Genomic DNA, 16,008 nt, shown 5'->3' on the forward strand with positions numbered 1-16,008 from the left:
GAGGAAGTTCGGGAAATCCATGATCCTAATTGCTCCGGATTGGGCAAGGAGGACTTGGTACCTGGACCTTCTGGACATGTCCATCTGCCCTCTAATGCGTCTTCCACAAAGAGTGGACCTTCACTCGCGAGAGGAGGGGCGTGCTCTCTATCCACAAGTCAAGACTCTCAACCTTCATGCATGGTTTCTGAGAGGTTGAGATATAAGAATTGGGACATCCCGGATGACGTAATTGAGATCTTGCTTTCGGCCAGAAGGCCAGCAACAAAATCTTTGTACCGCTGCCGTTGGAACAAGTTCAGCAGTTGGTGCAAGGATAAGGATGTTGACCGTTTTCTTTGTGATGCACCTATGGTGCTTTCCTTTTTGTTATATTTGGCGAAACTGGGACTCCAGATTGGAACAATTAAAGGTTATCTGCCGGCGCGGTCTATTTACAAGCGCTCTTCATAGTAGGGTTCATATTTTAAAATCCTTCTGGTTGTTCAATTCCTAAAGGGTCTTACTAATGTATTTCCACCAGTTTTATTCCAAGTCCCTATATGGGATCTTAACCTGGTGTTAACATTTCCAACATGCATTCCTTTGATTGTTAACTCTGAACTGTTTTGCTAATAGCAATAACGTCAGCCCGCAGGGTAAGCGAGTTTTAGGCACTTTCCTGTAAACCCCCTCACACTGTTTTCTATAAAGACAAGGTTGTACTCTTACGTCCTGTCCCCTTTCCTCCATACTGCATGGGGCGTCCCTTCCTATGGACGGGAGACGGAACCTTTTTCACCAGAAAAAAACCCTCTTCCCCTTTAAATTTAGAGGTGCAGCCCTGGGAGCATGCCCTGACTCAGCCCTCCGGCGCCACACCTCCGTCCCCTTTTCTGCTTCGATGGGAATGGGCCGAATTCACCAGCGGTCCTGTGTTTGGCTTTGGCCATGTAATTCCATGCGCGGATACTTCTTCTCTTCTGTCTTTTTGTATTTTTATCATTCAGGTCCTCGGGCGTCACGCTCCCACCCGGTGCATGTCGACTTTTACAGGGTTCCGCAGGTGTCCATCCTGCGACAGGCTCTTTCCAACTTCAGACCCCCACGCCCTCTCACTACGTTGCCTTGGCCCAGACCACGGCTGGCAAGCTTGTACCACGTGCAACGTGCTTTCCTCGAGGTCTCTGAACAGACTAGCCAGGTGGAGGGAGCTCTTCCAGAGATCGCCTCCAGAGGGCCTGCAGGACTTTGTCAATCATCGATCCAGGCTCAAGGTAGGCCAACTCTTTTCCAGCGCACCCCGCAAGTAAGACTCCTTTCCAGGGACTCTCCCGGGAGGGAGGAACCGCTCAGGTTCTCATACCAGCACGAGTACAGGGGCTAAGTCGGCTACAGGCCGGCAGGCCGAGGGGTCAGTGGATCCTCCCAGTGACAGTGGTGAGGGACCGGAAGGTTCTTTTACCGGGTCTTCACCTGAGGGGCCATGCCCTAGTACCAGCAACATGTCCGAGGGGGCGCCTATGCGCAGTACTACCGCTATTTCTGCTGAGGGCGAAACGCCTACCAGGTCTCGGACTGAAGAGCAGGGTAGGCCTCATGATCCACACTCAAGATTCCTGGACGAGGCTTGGCCCAGCGAGCCAAGTAACATGACGCAGGCTCGTGGAAGGAAGCTTGACAAAATGCTCACGTGCCAGACATTACAGACACCCGCCCGATAAAGCACCAAGGAAGGGAGCAGGTGGAGGAACAAGTGTCAAGGTGGGACTGGTGCCAACTAGGTATGTGGCCTACAGCCTATCCTTTGTTTGCGCAGGATAGGTTCCCGCTGCATCCGTATGGGCAGGGCATGCAACGGCTCCAGCAGCCGCCCACTACCCAGTCAATATCACCTACAAACCCCTCTGGCCTGTGACGACAGATTTTTCTAATGTTTCCTCAGGCTTATGAAATCTCCTCGGATGGGGGTCATCCTCAGTGAAGCCATCGGGGACATGCTCCTGCCAATCGCTCTGGCACCGCAGGTCCCAGTACAGGCGCCCCAGACCCCTGTGCAGCCTCTGCCGCCCGCTCCGGTCTCCACACCTCAGCCTTTGGCTCCCAGCACCCATCCACCGGTGCCGGACCAACTGGACCCCCAGGTGGGCACAAATGAGGAAGAGGACCCTGACACACCGTCGTCGTCATCCAAGGCCTTCGACGAACGTCTTGCAGGGCTGGCAGAGTACTTGGGCCTTCCTCAACCAAGGTTGAGCAACCATCATAGGGGGTGCTCGCCAAAGTCCTCATGCTATGTCCGGCGGTGAGAACAGGGATCCCGATGCAGAAGGACGTTGTCGCGTTGGCCAAAAAGGGCTGGCTCAAGCCCCACTCGGTCCAACTGGTCAATCGACACCTGGACGCCAAGTACAGGCACATGGAGGGGGATAAACTTTTGCTATCGGCCCACCCTCAGCCACCCTCCTCGGTGATCGCTGCAGCATCACTATATTCCAAGCCTCAATCGTCCTCGGCCTCCTCGTCCACGGCGTTGCTAGACGAGGAGAAGATGATCTTGGAGGCGTATGGGAAGAAGCTGTATTCCAACGCGTCCCTGCATCTTCGTCACGCCAACACGGATACCATGCTGGCAGCCGTTAAGAAGAGGCTTTGGCGGGAAATTGCTTGTTTCCTCCCAGAGCTTCCCACGCAGAGCCAATCCCGATTCAAGGCGGGGACTGGCAGAGGCCAAGATTGTGGCACAAGACACATGGAGTCCATCGTGCCCATATTGACGCCTCTGGCCGGGCCATCTGTCTTGCCAGGGGCATGAGAAGAACAGCCTGGCTCTGTGCTACAAAGTTCAACCCGGATGTCCAGGAACAGCTCACAAACGGCGAAGTCATCATTCATCCTTACAAAGATCACGCCCAAAACGTACACCCAGTCACAGCAGCGCTCGGAGAGGGGCATACATACAGAGGTTTCCGTGACTTCCAAGAGCAGAGGTCCAGGCAACCGACACAACATCGGCGCACAAAACAAAAAGGGGGAAATGAGGGCTTTTTCCTGTCCCCCCTCCTCTGCAAAGCCTCAGAGGGAAAGAAGGCATGACACACCCCTCCGGGTCCACGTCTCTCCAGTGGGGGGCAGGCTTGCTCTCCATGCACACTTCTTGCACCTGAATTTCGCGGACCCCTGGATTCTTTCCATAGTATCCACGGGGTACCGCCTACCCATCCCAGCCTCTCCTCCCTCTTCCCCTCCCACGGATTGGGACGGCAACTCTTTTGGCGGAGATCCGGTCAAGAGCCAGGCAGTGGAGGAATTCCCAGCGAGGCTTGGGCTTCTACTCCAGGATTTACGCCATTCAGAAAAAGAACCAGGGGGGCCTGAGAGTTGTGCTGTACCTTTCCACCCTTAACCTCTCCCTACCTCTACAACAATTCAAAACGGTTACCCCAGCCTTAATAGCAGAGACATTGTGCAAGGGAGACTGGATGTGCTCCCTGGATCTGAAGGACGCTTACTTACTTGTCCCGATTTGGCAGCATCATTGTTCTTTTCTACGATTCAGGATCATGGGCTACCATTTCCAATACCAGGTGCTTCCCTTGGCCCCAAGGGTCTTTACTAGGCTGAGGAATACAGTGGCGGCCCTCCTCAGGGTGCAGGGCCACCACATATACCCGTACCTTGATGACTGGCTCATCAAGGCTTCATCTCCGGAAGCGGTGCACCGCACTTCCCACGCTCTTTTGCACACTGCACGATCTGGGCTTTTCACTCAATCTCAAGAAGTCGCAGCTGCAGCCCCCCAGAGTCTGACCTTCTTGGGGCTCATCTGGGACACGTGCTGCGAGAGAGTTTTTCCTTTTCGGCCATCAAAATATAGAGGTCCACGGCACACTTCCTCAGCAGAGTGGTACCAACATCTACTGGGTCTCATGGCAGTGGTCCTACTGGCCGTCCACCACACGAGACTCAGGATGAGGAGGATACAGCTGCACTTTGCAGCATCATGGAACCAGGAGCGGGGTCTCAGGCGGAGATGATCAACGTTCCTCCTTCTCTTCACCCGGACCTCACATGGTGGTCCAGGGACTGCAACCTGCGGACGGACAAACCTTTCCGGCAGCCTACCCCACAGGTCACCATCACTACTGACTCCTATCTCGAGGGATTGGGGGGGGCACCCTGGACAACCACTGCGTCCATGGCACCTGGACCAAGCAGGAGTACCACATCAATTGGCTGGAACTGAAGGCCATCTGGCTAGCTCGCAGAGCCTTCCTTCCGGTTATCGAGGGCAAGGTCGTCCTCATTCAGACCGACAAATCAACCAGCATGCTCTATGTCAAAAAGCAGGAAGCTACCAGGTCCCCTCCGCTGTGCAGGCTGGCGGTCAGCATGTGGGAGTGGGCCCTGGAGAACAACATCTACCTCACGGCCATCCAACTTCCGGAGGAACCCAACTGGGAGGCGGGCAGGCTCAGCAGACTGTGAGCGGACAATTACGAGTGTCAATTGAATGACCTTGTCCTGCAGGAGATCTTCAGCAGATGGGGTCACCCCCAGGTGGACCTCTATGCCACCAGGGACAACAGAAAGTGCCAACTGTTTGCCTCCTTGCAGGGACAGGGCCCCAGCTCCATGGGCGCCGCATTTCAGCTTAAGTGTAACGGCATGATGGCATACGCCTTCCTGCCTACAGTGCTGATACACAGGGGGATATGCAAGATCCAGGAGTCGCGCCACCTCAGCGTCATCCTAATAGCTCCATGGTGGCCAGCCAGACCATGGTTCTCGGAGCTGCTCTGCCTCTCGGAGAGACCACCCATTTGCCTTCCGACGGGCCCAGCACATCTCCTGGCGCAGCAGGGGGGCAGGATCATCCACCCCGAGCAACAGAAACTAGCCCTCACAGCGTGGTTCCTGAACGCATCACGCTAGGGCACCTCAGCCTTTCCCAGGCTAATCTAGAAATCATCATATTTTTCTAGGTGCCTAGGAGCAAAGCTACCGGGACCCAGTATGAGAGCAAGTGGACCTGGTTCTGCCACTGGGCAGACTCCAAGGATATTAACCCTCTTGCAAGTACATTGGACGACATGCTCTTTCTCAGCGCACCTCGGCCACTCGGGCATGCTGGTAGACACTTGCTGCACGTACTTGGCAGCCATTGGGGCCTACAGAAACTCTGAGGAAGAGGTGTTCTCCTCTTCTAACCTGATTCTCAAGAAGCATTTGACGGGACTCGCCAGACTCTACCCGCCCATCAACAGGCCACACCCTGTGTGGGCCCTTAACATAGTTTTGGGGGCCCTGGCGCACAAACCATTTGAGCCAATGGCGTCCGCGGACATCAGGCTGGTCACCATTGAGACGGCCTTGCTAGTCGGCCTCACCTCGGCTTGCAGAGTCAGCGAAATCCAGGCGCTGGTCGCCTCAGAGCCCTATACTATGTTTCACCAGGATAAAGTAGTCCTGGTGACACACCCAGCATTCCTACCCCAAGGTGCCTTCCGCATTCCATCTGAATGAGGACATAGTGCTGCCTATGTTTTTTGCCGAGCCTAAGGACGAGGCACAGAGAGTTCTGCGCTGCCTCAATGTCAGGCGTGCCCTGAAATTCTACTTGGATAGAACCAAGGGCTTCCGCAAGTCGGACGCACTGTTTGTCACCATTCGGCCGATTAAGACCGGGTTATCAAGCCCAAGTCCTCTGTAGCCCGTTGGATGGTCTCGGCCATTAAAGAAGCTTACGGGGGACAGCATAAGCCACTGCCGGCCAACTGCATGCCCACACGGTCAGTGCCAAGGCAATGGCCATTGCATTCCAGCGGCATGTCCCCTGGCAAGTCATGAGCAGGGCGGCCACATGGGCCACCCCTTCGGCTTTCTGCAAGCACTACTGTTTGGACACCGGCTATAGATCAGAAGCAGCTTTCGGACAGGCGGTTCTTAGAAACCTATTTGCTTAAGGAGGGTCTCCCCTCTACCCTGGGGCTGCACTCAGTTGGAATCGCCCATGCAGTATGGAGGAAAGGGGACGGGACGTAAGCATAATTATAAGTTACTCACCATAGTGACTAGCATACTCTTAGTCCTTTGTCCCTTTTTCTCCATACATCCCACCACCCCCCCCTAATAAAACTGGTGTCATTAGGCAATGTTAATCTATTGTCGACGTGTCTATGGGGACTGAGGTGTGGCGCCGGAGGGTGAAGTCAGGGCAGCCCATTCTCCCAGGGCCGCATCACCGCGCGCCCCTAAATTTAAAGGGCAAGAGGGATTTTTTCTGGTGAAGAAGGTTCTGTCTCGTCCCTAGGAAGGGACGCCCCATGCAGTATGGAGGAAAGGGGACTAAGGACTGTGAGTAACTTATTTCTCAGGGTGAAAGCTTCTTTTCTACCTACGACTTCCACTTAACACAAAAGATAATTTTGCCAACTTTCTACCCACCTCCTAATCCTGGAAAGGGGTAGGAAAGATTACGCAGGCTGTATACAAAAAGGGCTCTCTGCTTTTATGTATCAAGAATGTCAAAATCGTTCAAAATGACCAATTATTAATTGGCTATACAGACCTTAAATTGGGTTTAGCTGTGACAAAACAGACCCTATCCGGATGGATCATGCTGGCTATTGGGGAATGTTACACGTTCGCAGGCAAAGAACCGCTGTTAGGCAAGATTGTATACAGTACCCTTTGGGGGCACTACAATAACCTTGACCTCCTGGCAATAGGGACCCAACCTTTTGTATAAATCTGAACTACACAGATTGATAGTGTGGCTGAGCAGCCAGGCTTATCTCAAGAGGGGTCAATGTGAGCAGTTATGCTGTGACACAGAGTTATCCAAATAAACACTTTTCTGATGTTTGTTAATCTGCTTAGAATCACATGCTGTGCATCGGTCCGACATCCAGTGGTCACTGTGGAGTATTGCATTTTGTTTTTCGTAGTCAAAAAGGGACGTCGACAAGGCGTGTCTGAAACACTATCCCTATAGTGAAGTGCGTTCTACCCACAATCCCTCACGCGTCGAGGTCCCTCAGATTGTCTTTTTCCGCCCAGCTACTGGTCGCCTTTACGCGGAGCTCCTCGAGAGACATTGCAGATTTCATCTCCTCGACCTTTGGTCGTTTTCCTATTAATATATAACACATAGATCCCTCCCTCGACGCAGTTGTGAAGCTGTTCTCCGCCGAGCAAGATCTTCGACAGAGGGGACGAGCGGAGGAGATCATTCGGCGTTGCCGAACACGTGGCCTGGCCTCGCAGGCCAAATACAGTAGGGAGAGTGGGGTCGTGGGACATCTCTGGTTCCTTTCTGAGAATGCCTTTCCTTTTCCCCTTCCTTTCCCTTGGGGTCGTTATCACGATTTACTGCCTCGGCTATGGAGAGGACACCCTTTAGGTTTTGCCCGCGTTGCAAGGGCAAGTTCACTTGGAAGGACAAGCATTCACGGTGTAACCGCTGCTTGCCCCTCGATCACAAAGAGGAGGGTTGCACGGCTTGTCGGCTTCTTAAGCCAAAGACTCTAAAAGACCGTAGGGTCAAGAGGTGGGCGGCCTACGCTATGTCGAAGGCCGATTCCTCACCCGCCGCTGCTACCACCGACAGTGACGAGGAACGTGATAGCACGACCTCCGCTATGGAAGTCGTAGACCCCTCTAAAGAGCGCTCGTGCTCTTCGTCGTCTGTCCCCGGCCCCGACTGGCTCGGCTCACGCCCTGCTTATGGGGATGTACACCCCGGCGACACTGACGCACACGATACCACACATAAGCACACAACCCACGGCTCTTCTTCGTCAAAGACGAAGAAAGCATCAGCGCCCAAGGAGACGCAGGTTCCACCGGCGGCCTCCTCGGACCGTTCAGGTTCGAAGCCCCTCTCGCAGCCACGACCAGCGACTGGGCTTTCGGCAAATAAGGGCGCCGCCCCCAAACCATCGGTCGGCGCGCACCAGCAGAGAGCGCACGCCGCCGTAGAACGATCGACGCCCGTAACGTCGAAACCACAGCCCTCCTCTGACAAACGAGTCGCAGAGAGCTTGGCGAGGATCGTTGTAGCCGACGCCCAGAAGCGTACGCCGAAAGACACGTTGAGCGCTACGCAAAGGTCGAAAGACACGCCGAAAAAGCCAGAAGAAAGACAGGGACTACCCCCTTCAGTCGGGGGGACCCCCAGCACACCGGAAGGCTTTTCGGAAGGCGACGGGACACTTTCCTCGACGTTATGGGAGAGGTCGAGCCGTTTTCAGGCGGAAGACACTAATTTTCCCCCGCTAGACCGCTCAGGGGTACCCCATGAGACCATGGAAAGGCTCCATCTCTGCATGGAGAGAATGGAGAGGTTTATGAAGACCCAGAACCCTCCCACTCCCAAGAGAACAAGAGAAGGGCCTCAGGAGGACCCCAGGGCTAAATATCCGAGACTATTCAATCCCCAGCAGGACACAGCCTCAGATTTCCATAATGTGTATGACCTCACTGGTGAGGAACAATACTCGGAGGACGAGGATGAATTTGTGGACGATGAAGAGGGACAGAACCAGGAGGAAGGTCTGGAAGACAGCCCAGACATGGCAGGAGAAGGCTTCGGAGAAAATCCAGAAGAAGGGCCTTCACATCCCTGGCAATCCCCATCAGTATATTCGGACACTGATGTCCTGAACCTAAATCCTCCTGACAATTCACCTGTTAGGAACACGTCTCCCATAGACGATCAGTCCACATTCAATGCTCTGTTGCGCAGAGCAGCAGCACATTTCGAACTGGACACTGGGGAGATCTCTCCTGAAATAGACTTTGTGGAAAGAGTAATTAAGGAGAAACCCCCGGTCAGCCAGACCATTCCCCTCCTCGCTTCAGTGAAGAGAAGAATCATCCCTTCGCTATCCATGCCCGCTCTAATCAGAGGAGTTAATCCAAGAATTGAAAAACTTTTCACTCCTTCACCCTCAGACCCGCTGTACATCAGGGGACATTCTATCCCTGACTCCCTTGTAGTAACTAATACAAGGAAGAGGGCAGGGGTGCACCTGTCCACCAGCGAGGCACCACCTGACAAGGAGGGCAAGAGATTATATGCCCTTGGAAAGAGAGTCACATCCTCGGCTGCCTTTTCGGCAAGAATTTCGAACAACAATTCTTTGCTAGCTAGCTATGTGGACGCGCAGTGGGCCAAACTGCGCAAAGACACCGAAGAAGCGCCGGAACCACTACGGACACGCCTGCTATCAATTATTGGCGAAGGAACCCAGGTCAACCAGAGCATTGTGAAGAACTCTCTGGATGCTGCAGAGACAGCGGGACGTTCCCTGGTTCAGGGAATACTCCTAAAACGCCATGTATGGCTGCGTAACTCAGGGTTCAAACCGGAGACACAGGCGTCTTTAATAAACCTATTGAAGACTCAAACCTCTTCGGGAAAGCGGTGGATGAGGCTCTGGAGATGGCTAAAAAAGAGTTCGATACTATCAAAACTCTTGACCAGATCTCTAAGCCCACTACCAGACGCGGCTATGGCAACAAACGCTTTTTTCATGGCCAACGCCAACAGCAGAATCAGCAGCAACAGTACCCTGCCACCAATTAGCAGACCAATAGTGGGCAGTACAGCCAAAGAGGCCAGCGCCGTGGCAAAGGGAGAGGTCGGGGGTCCACCCCCAGAGGCTCCCAAGCCCCCAACAACACCAAGTGACGCGAAGATTCGCGTCCCCTCCCATGCAACACCGGTCGGGGGCCGGCTAACATCCTTTCTTCCAGCATGGGAGGGAATAACGTCAGACCGCTGGGTACTTTCCACCGTAGCCCACGGATACTGCATCAAATTCAACGGTTCCCCAACATACAGACCCCCGAAGGGACGACGCATGACACCAGAACACCTTGCCATCCTTCTCCAAGAAGTAGAACAACTGCTGGAAAAAGGAGCCATAGAGGTCGTGCCTCTATCTCAGGTAACGGAAGGTATTTATTCAGTGTACTTCCTTGTACCCAAAAAGGATCTAACCATGCGCCCTGTATTAGATCTGCGCCCAGCGAACAAGTTTGTCAAACCCCAGAAGTTTCGTATGGTGACCTTACAGGAAGTGATCCCACTGCTATCACAGGGAGATTACATGACAACACTAGACATGAAAGATGCATACTTTCATATTTTAATGTTGCCAGCGCACAGAAAATACCTCAGGTTCATGATAGAGGCCAAACACTACCAGTTCAGAGTGCTACCCTTCGGCATAGCATCTGCACCAAGGGTATTCACGAAGGTACTGGCAGTGGCAGCGGCCCACCTGCGCAGGTTGTCCATCCCAGTTTACCCTTACCTCGACGACTGGCTCATAACAGGGGATTCTTACAAAACATGCTTCTCCAATACCCAAAAGACTGTAGACCTTTTGTTCCAGCTGGGCTTCTCCATCAACGAAAAGAAGTCCAGCCTAGACCCCAGCCAGATCAAACAATTACTAGGGGCTCTAATTCAAACAAAGGACGGCCTCGTCTTCCCCTCCAACGAGAGGGTCCAAAACATGCTGTTTCAGATCCCTCAATATGTGACCGGTCGAGAGGTGACGGTACGCAAAGCAATGCGCTTGCTAGGCATGATGGCGTCGTGTATTTATTTGGTACCTCACACGCGCCTGCGCATGCGCCCAATGCAAGAGTGGCTCAACAGCCAGTGGTGTCAGGCCAGCGGACTACAGGACGATCTAGTGGTGGTCTCGCAGGCCTTGGTTCTCTCGCTACGGTGGTGGACAAAGGAAAACCTGGAAAGAGGGAAACCCTTTGCCACACCCGCGGCGGAAGCCACTCTAACCACAGACGCATCCCTCACAGGATGGGGGGCTCACCTATCCCATCAGACTGCTCACGGAGTGTGGACTCCGAACGTAGCATCCATACACATAAATCTACTGGAGCTACTAGCTGTGTTCAAGGCGCTAAAAGCCTTCAGGAACACCTACAAGGCAAAACAGTGATGGTCCTTACAGACAGCACCACAGCCATGTACTACATCAACAAGCGGGGGGGCACCCACTCTCCAGGACTGTCCAAACTGGCCCAAAATATATGGAAGTGGGCTCTCAGACAAAACATGTTCCTACTGTCACAACATGTACCAGGGGAACTCAATCTGCTGGCAGACAAACTCAGCAGAGATTTCCCCCTGCCCGAAGAGTACGAATGGCAACTGCACGAAGACATCGTCTTCGACGTCTTCACACAATGGGGATTCCCAGAAATAGACCTGTTCGCAACTCTGGAGAACTCACAATGCCAAAGTTACGCCTCCAGGTACCCCCAGAACCAATCCAAGGGGAACGGTCTGTCGATGCAATGGTCAGGGAAATTTGTTTACGCTTTTCCCCCGACTCCCCTTCTCAACAAGGTGGTGCACAAGATGCACCAGGAACAAGTGACCATGATACTGGTGGCCCCAATGTGGGCCCGACAGCCATGGTTCGCTCACTTGATGGAGATGTCTCTATCTCCCCCAGTGAAACTCCCCTGCCCGTACAACATGCTGTCACAAGACAAGGGCAGGACTCTGCATCCATGCCCCCAGAACATAAACTTAGCAGCCTGGCTCCTGAGATCATAGAATTTGGACATCTACAGCTCCCGCAGAGATGCATGGACATCCTCAGGGAAGCCAGAAAACCTAACACTCGCCACTGCTATTCTAGCAAGTGGAAGAGATTTGTCATCTGGTGCAGAGGGAAAAGCATCAACCCGATTGACTGCTCTCCCACACATATTGTTCTATACCTGACCCATTTGTTGGATTCAGGTCTAATGTTCAATTCCATTAAAGTGTACCTAGCGGCACTTTCTGCATACACCACTTCCCAACTCAAAGTGTTGTGGTGGAAGATCCCTGTTATAAAGGCCTTCATGGAGGCAGTAAAGAGAATACACCCCCCGATAGCTGACCCAGCTCCCGGATGGGACCTTAACGTGGTACTTACCAGACTCATGGGCTCACCAATTGAACCCATGCACAAAGCATCTCTTAAAGACCTCACTCTTAAGACTGCTTTTCTAATAGCTATCACCTCCATCAGGAGAGTAAGTGAACTACAGGCTCTTTCGGTCCTAGACCCCTTCGTTACAGTTCAGAGATAAGGTGGTTCTACGCACACACCCAAGGTTTGCTCTGAAATTCATCTCGAAATTCCACGTAAACCAGTCTATAGAACTACCAACGTTCTTTCAAAATCCTTCCAACTTGGGAGAAAAAGGTCTGCACACACTAGATGTGCGCAGAGCGGTCATGTTCTACATGGAAAGAACCAGACCACTGAGGGAAGACTAATCAGTTCTTGGTCTCGGTGGCAGCAGCGGTGGCAGCAGGAAGAGAAGGGGATGCAGTTTCAAAGTCCACTATTTCTAGATGGATTGTTCAATGCATCACTCTCTGCTATACTCTTGCTAAGAGAGAACTGCCCTTTAATCCAAGAGCACACTCTACTCGAGGCACGGGGGCGTCCATAGCATTCATTGCAAATGTTCCCCTTGAGTCCATCTGCAATGCGGCTACCTGGAGTTCTGTGCACACCTTTACAAAACACTACTGTCTAGATGCACACTCGAGATCTGACTCCCAGGTGGGACAGGCAGTATTAAGACATCTTTTCTCTACTGTTCCTTCTCATAACCCACCGCCAACTCCGGGTAGTGCTCGCTAGTCTATGCACAGCATGTGATTCTAAGCAGATTAACAAACATCAGAAGACAATGCATTACTTACCGTAAAAGCATTTGTGATGGTTGTATCTGCTTAGATTCACATGCGCCCACCCTTCCTCCCCGCTCGGATGGAAGGAACATAGACTTCCTTTTATATCTCTCTTTTCTGTACTCACTCACGTCTAGAAGGCTCCCTCAGGGCAGAAAAATACAAACAGAGGGACCTCGATGCGTGAAGGATTGTGGGTACAACGCACGTCACTATAGGGATAGTGTTTCAGACACGCCTTGTCGACGTCCCTTTTCGACTACGAAAAACAAAATGCAATACTCCACAGTGACCACTGGATGTCGGACCTATGCACAGCATGTGAATCTAAGCAGATACAACCATCAGAAATGCTTTTACGGTAAGTAATGCATTGTCGTACTCAAGGTTTCTTGATAAAACAATTATTCATTTATTTCTGTCAGTTATATAAGCCTTCTTCAGAAAGGGAGCAAAACATGTAACACTTAAATATACTTCAAAACACACTCTTCGTTTCTCTAAATCAGATGATTCCCATTGGGGTTGGCATACAGTCACTTCCTACACCCTGAGGTGACTTAAATAGCTGGGATACTGGACATTGATTTATCACTGGTACATGTAGAGCAATACAGGGTTTGGTGAAAAAGATAGAATAGAGGAATAAAACAAAGGTTAACAAATATTTCATAAACAGGTAAAACACCTTCCAAAGCAGAGTAAATTAACCCTTTCCTGGGGAAAAGGCCAAAGCACAAAGTCAGAGGTAAAGAGGAGTCTCTCAGGGAGCCAGGACAGCCAGTGTTAATTGCAAAATGTCAAGGGCAGCTGGAGATCTTCTCTGCAGGTAGGAAAGAAAAATCTTGCACTATGTTTTTGGAAATGTTTGTAGAAAAATACAACACTTGTAGGGCCACAAGCTGGGGGGCTTGTGAGGGGCAAAGCTTTAGCAACTGTGCAAGGTAACCAAGACAGGTCTCAACTGAGAGCAAGTAAGGCTGCGCAACAAGAGGTAAGTTCTCTTAGACTTTACAGTACCTCTGGTTAGAAGACCTGGTACCAGCTGGCTTCTGTTCCTTTGCAGCTCTGCAGATCCTGTTGTTCCTGATCCTCGGTCTTGGGGACAAGAGGGAGGACGTCAGGGGACTCCTGCTCCGACAGTCAGCGGCAGAAATGGCAAACTTAATTCAGCGGTTCCTCAGTGTTTCTGCTCCTCGCGTCTGACAGCAAATAGCAACACTGCAGTTCTCGGATACCACTTCAGACTTTCCTCGCATCTGGGGTCCAGCACTCTGTTGATGTGGCTCAGGCTTGGTCACTGCTGCATTAGGGAAGTCCAGACTTCCATGGCTCGGGTCCGACTTAAAAGCAACGCACACAATCCGGCATTCCTCTCCCTGGCTCTTCGGTTCCAGCAGAAGCAGCAGTGGCAATACAACCAGCTTCGAGAGGATGTCCAGGCGGGCTTACTTTGGAGTTGATTGGTCCCACCAACTCAAAGGGAGAAGTCGTCCTTGCAGCGCTTCTCTAGTCGAGGCGAATTTGGAGCTTCAGCACAGCAGCAGGGCGTCACCAGGCAAACTAACGGTCCAGGGGTTGCAGCAGGCGTTGCTTCCAAGTTCTTCTTCAGATTCCTCTGTCCAGTGGTCGACACTGCCTTCACAACACCCAAAAGCCTCACCTTTTATGCAGGTTTCTCCCATTCATGCCAGCCTAGCTGTCGAACACACAGCAGGGTGGCTATCCTTTGTGGACAGCCTGGCAGCCAATCACCTTTGGATGCATTACTGTAACCAAGGGGATGAAGCACAGGGATTTTTGGCCATCTCCCTCACTTCCTGCCCCTGCCAGACATACTGGAGCTAGAGGCGGGCTTCACTCTTGAATCCTGCCAAAGACAAAACGAACGAAAGGACCAAACCTGGTTTGGCGCGCAGAGTAAATCTCAAGAAGGACCTTCCTGACAAGAAATGGAGAAAAAAGACCACCAATGCCATCTTGACGAAATGGGCACCCATGGGTGCCGTACCATGGCCGCGAACGCAGCCCGCAGTAAAAACACAATAGTAGTAAGAAGTAAACCATTACCACCAGCCATTAATTCTAGGAAGGGTAACATAAAAATGTTACATGAGAAACTAGACAAAGGGAATACTAAGTAACCCCTCCAGCACCCTATGGTAAAATGGTGTGTGCTGGGTCTGGAAAGTTACAAAATGTAAGTAAAGTAAATTTCACTTTACTGCTCTTGGAAACAGTAGTTTATCCAAGAGAAGTTATCTAAACCTTTGGAAAATCTTCACTGTGCCACTGCACTGAAGGTTTTGGGTGACAAATTGTAAAGATGATGCCTGTAGAGTTTGTCAGACTCCAAAGTTAAAAGAAACAGATATATTAAATCACATTAAAATTACATGAGACATAAAAAGTCCGAAAGTCCAGCAAAAGAGCTGGGGGTGTCTAAAGTAGAAGGGAATTAACACATTTCTGAGAATTCTCCCTGAACAACTGTCGTAAGGCTTGGGAGCACATTCCACAAGGGGCATGGCAACCTGTGCTGCTCTTCAGAGAGGTGTTCCAGTGAAAGATATTTGCAGCGGCCACTTAATCGTCGGTTCACACTGTTGTAAAACATTTCTTGTTGGAATCATCTTCCAATCTAGAAGGACAATTTGGGAAAGCGGTCCTTCATTCAGTCCATAACAGTTAACGACAAAATTAAATTCATACTCCCACCACCAAACTATTACTGCTTTGGGAGTCTATTATAAGATGAGGAATACGTTGGAGGACACAATCCAATCGAAGAACAAATTACTTACCTGTGGTAACCTTCTTTCGATTGGATGTTCCTCCCACGTATTCCTCATCGGCCCTCCCAGCATACCCCACTGTAGAATTTACATTTCTTTACACTTTGCGCTTTCTTGGAGCCTTCGGTCTATGGTACGCTAATTCCTCAAAAGGAAGGCAAAAACAGAATTCAAGCCAATACGCAGTGTGTGTGCGCTATTTATACTGATGATGACATTGACAGGCGAACAGAGGCCCTCGAGGGACATCGACTCGACGAGACACACAACCCCCCCCCCCCCTGTCGAGAAAAAAAATCTGTAGCAGCTGAAGCTGGAAGGATAATTATCATAAGATGAGGAATACATGGAAGGGACATCCAATCGAAAGAACACTACCAGGGTTGAGTAACTTGTTCATCTGCATAATCTTTACTTCTTTTGAGGATCATCGGGTGAGGCATACCATATTTCTGTTAATATTGCCTTGTATCCACATTGCATATTGGTGAAAGA

General features: G+C 51.4%; 1 protein-coding gene across 1 annotated transcript in view; it reads left to right on the top strand.

Moving 5' to 3' along the window:
* The window catches only part of ZBTB10 (zinc finger and BTB domain containing 10), a 438,082-nt gene that overhangs the window by 203,961 nt on the left and 218,113 nt on the right, over positions 1-16,008 (top strand). The window lies entirely within an intron of this gene.

The sequence above is a fragment of the Ambystoma mexicanum genome, chromosome 5q (genome assembly GCF_040938575.1).
Source record: "Ambystoma mexicanum isolate Mex_15411 chromosome 5q, UKY_AmexF1_1, whole genome shotgun sequence".
NCBI classification, from domain to species: domain Eukaryota; kingdom Metazoa; phylum Chordata; class Amphibia; order Caudata; family Ambystomatidae; genus Ambystoma; species Ambystoma mexicanum.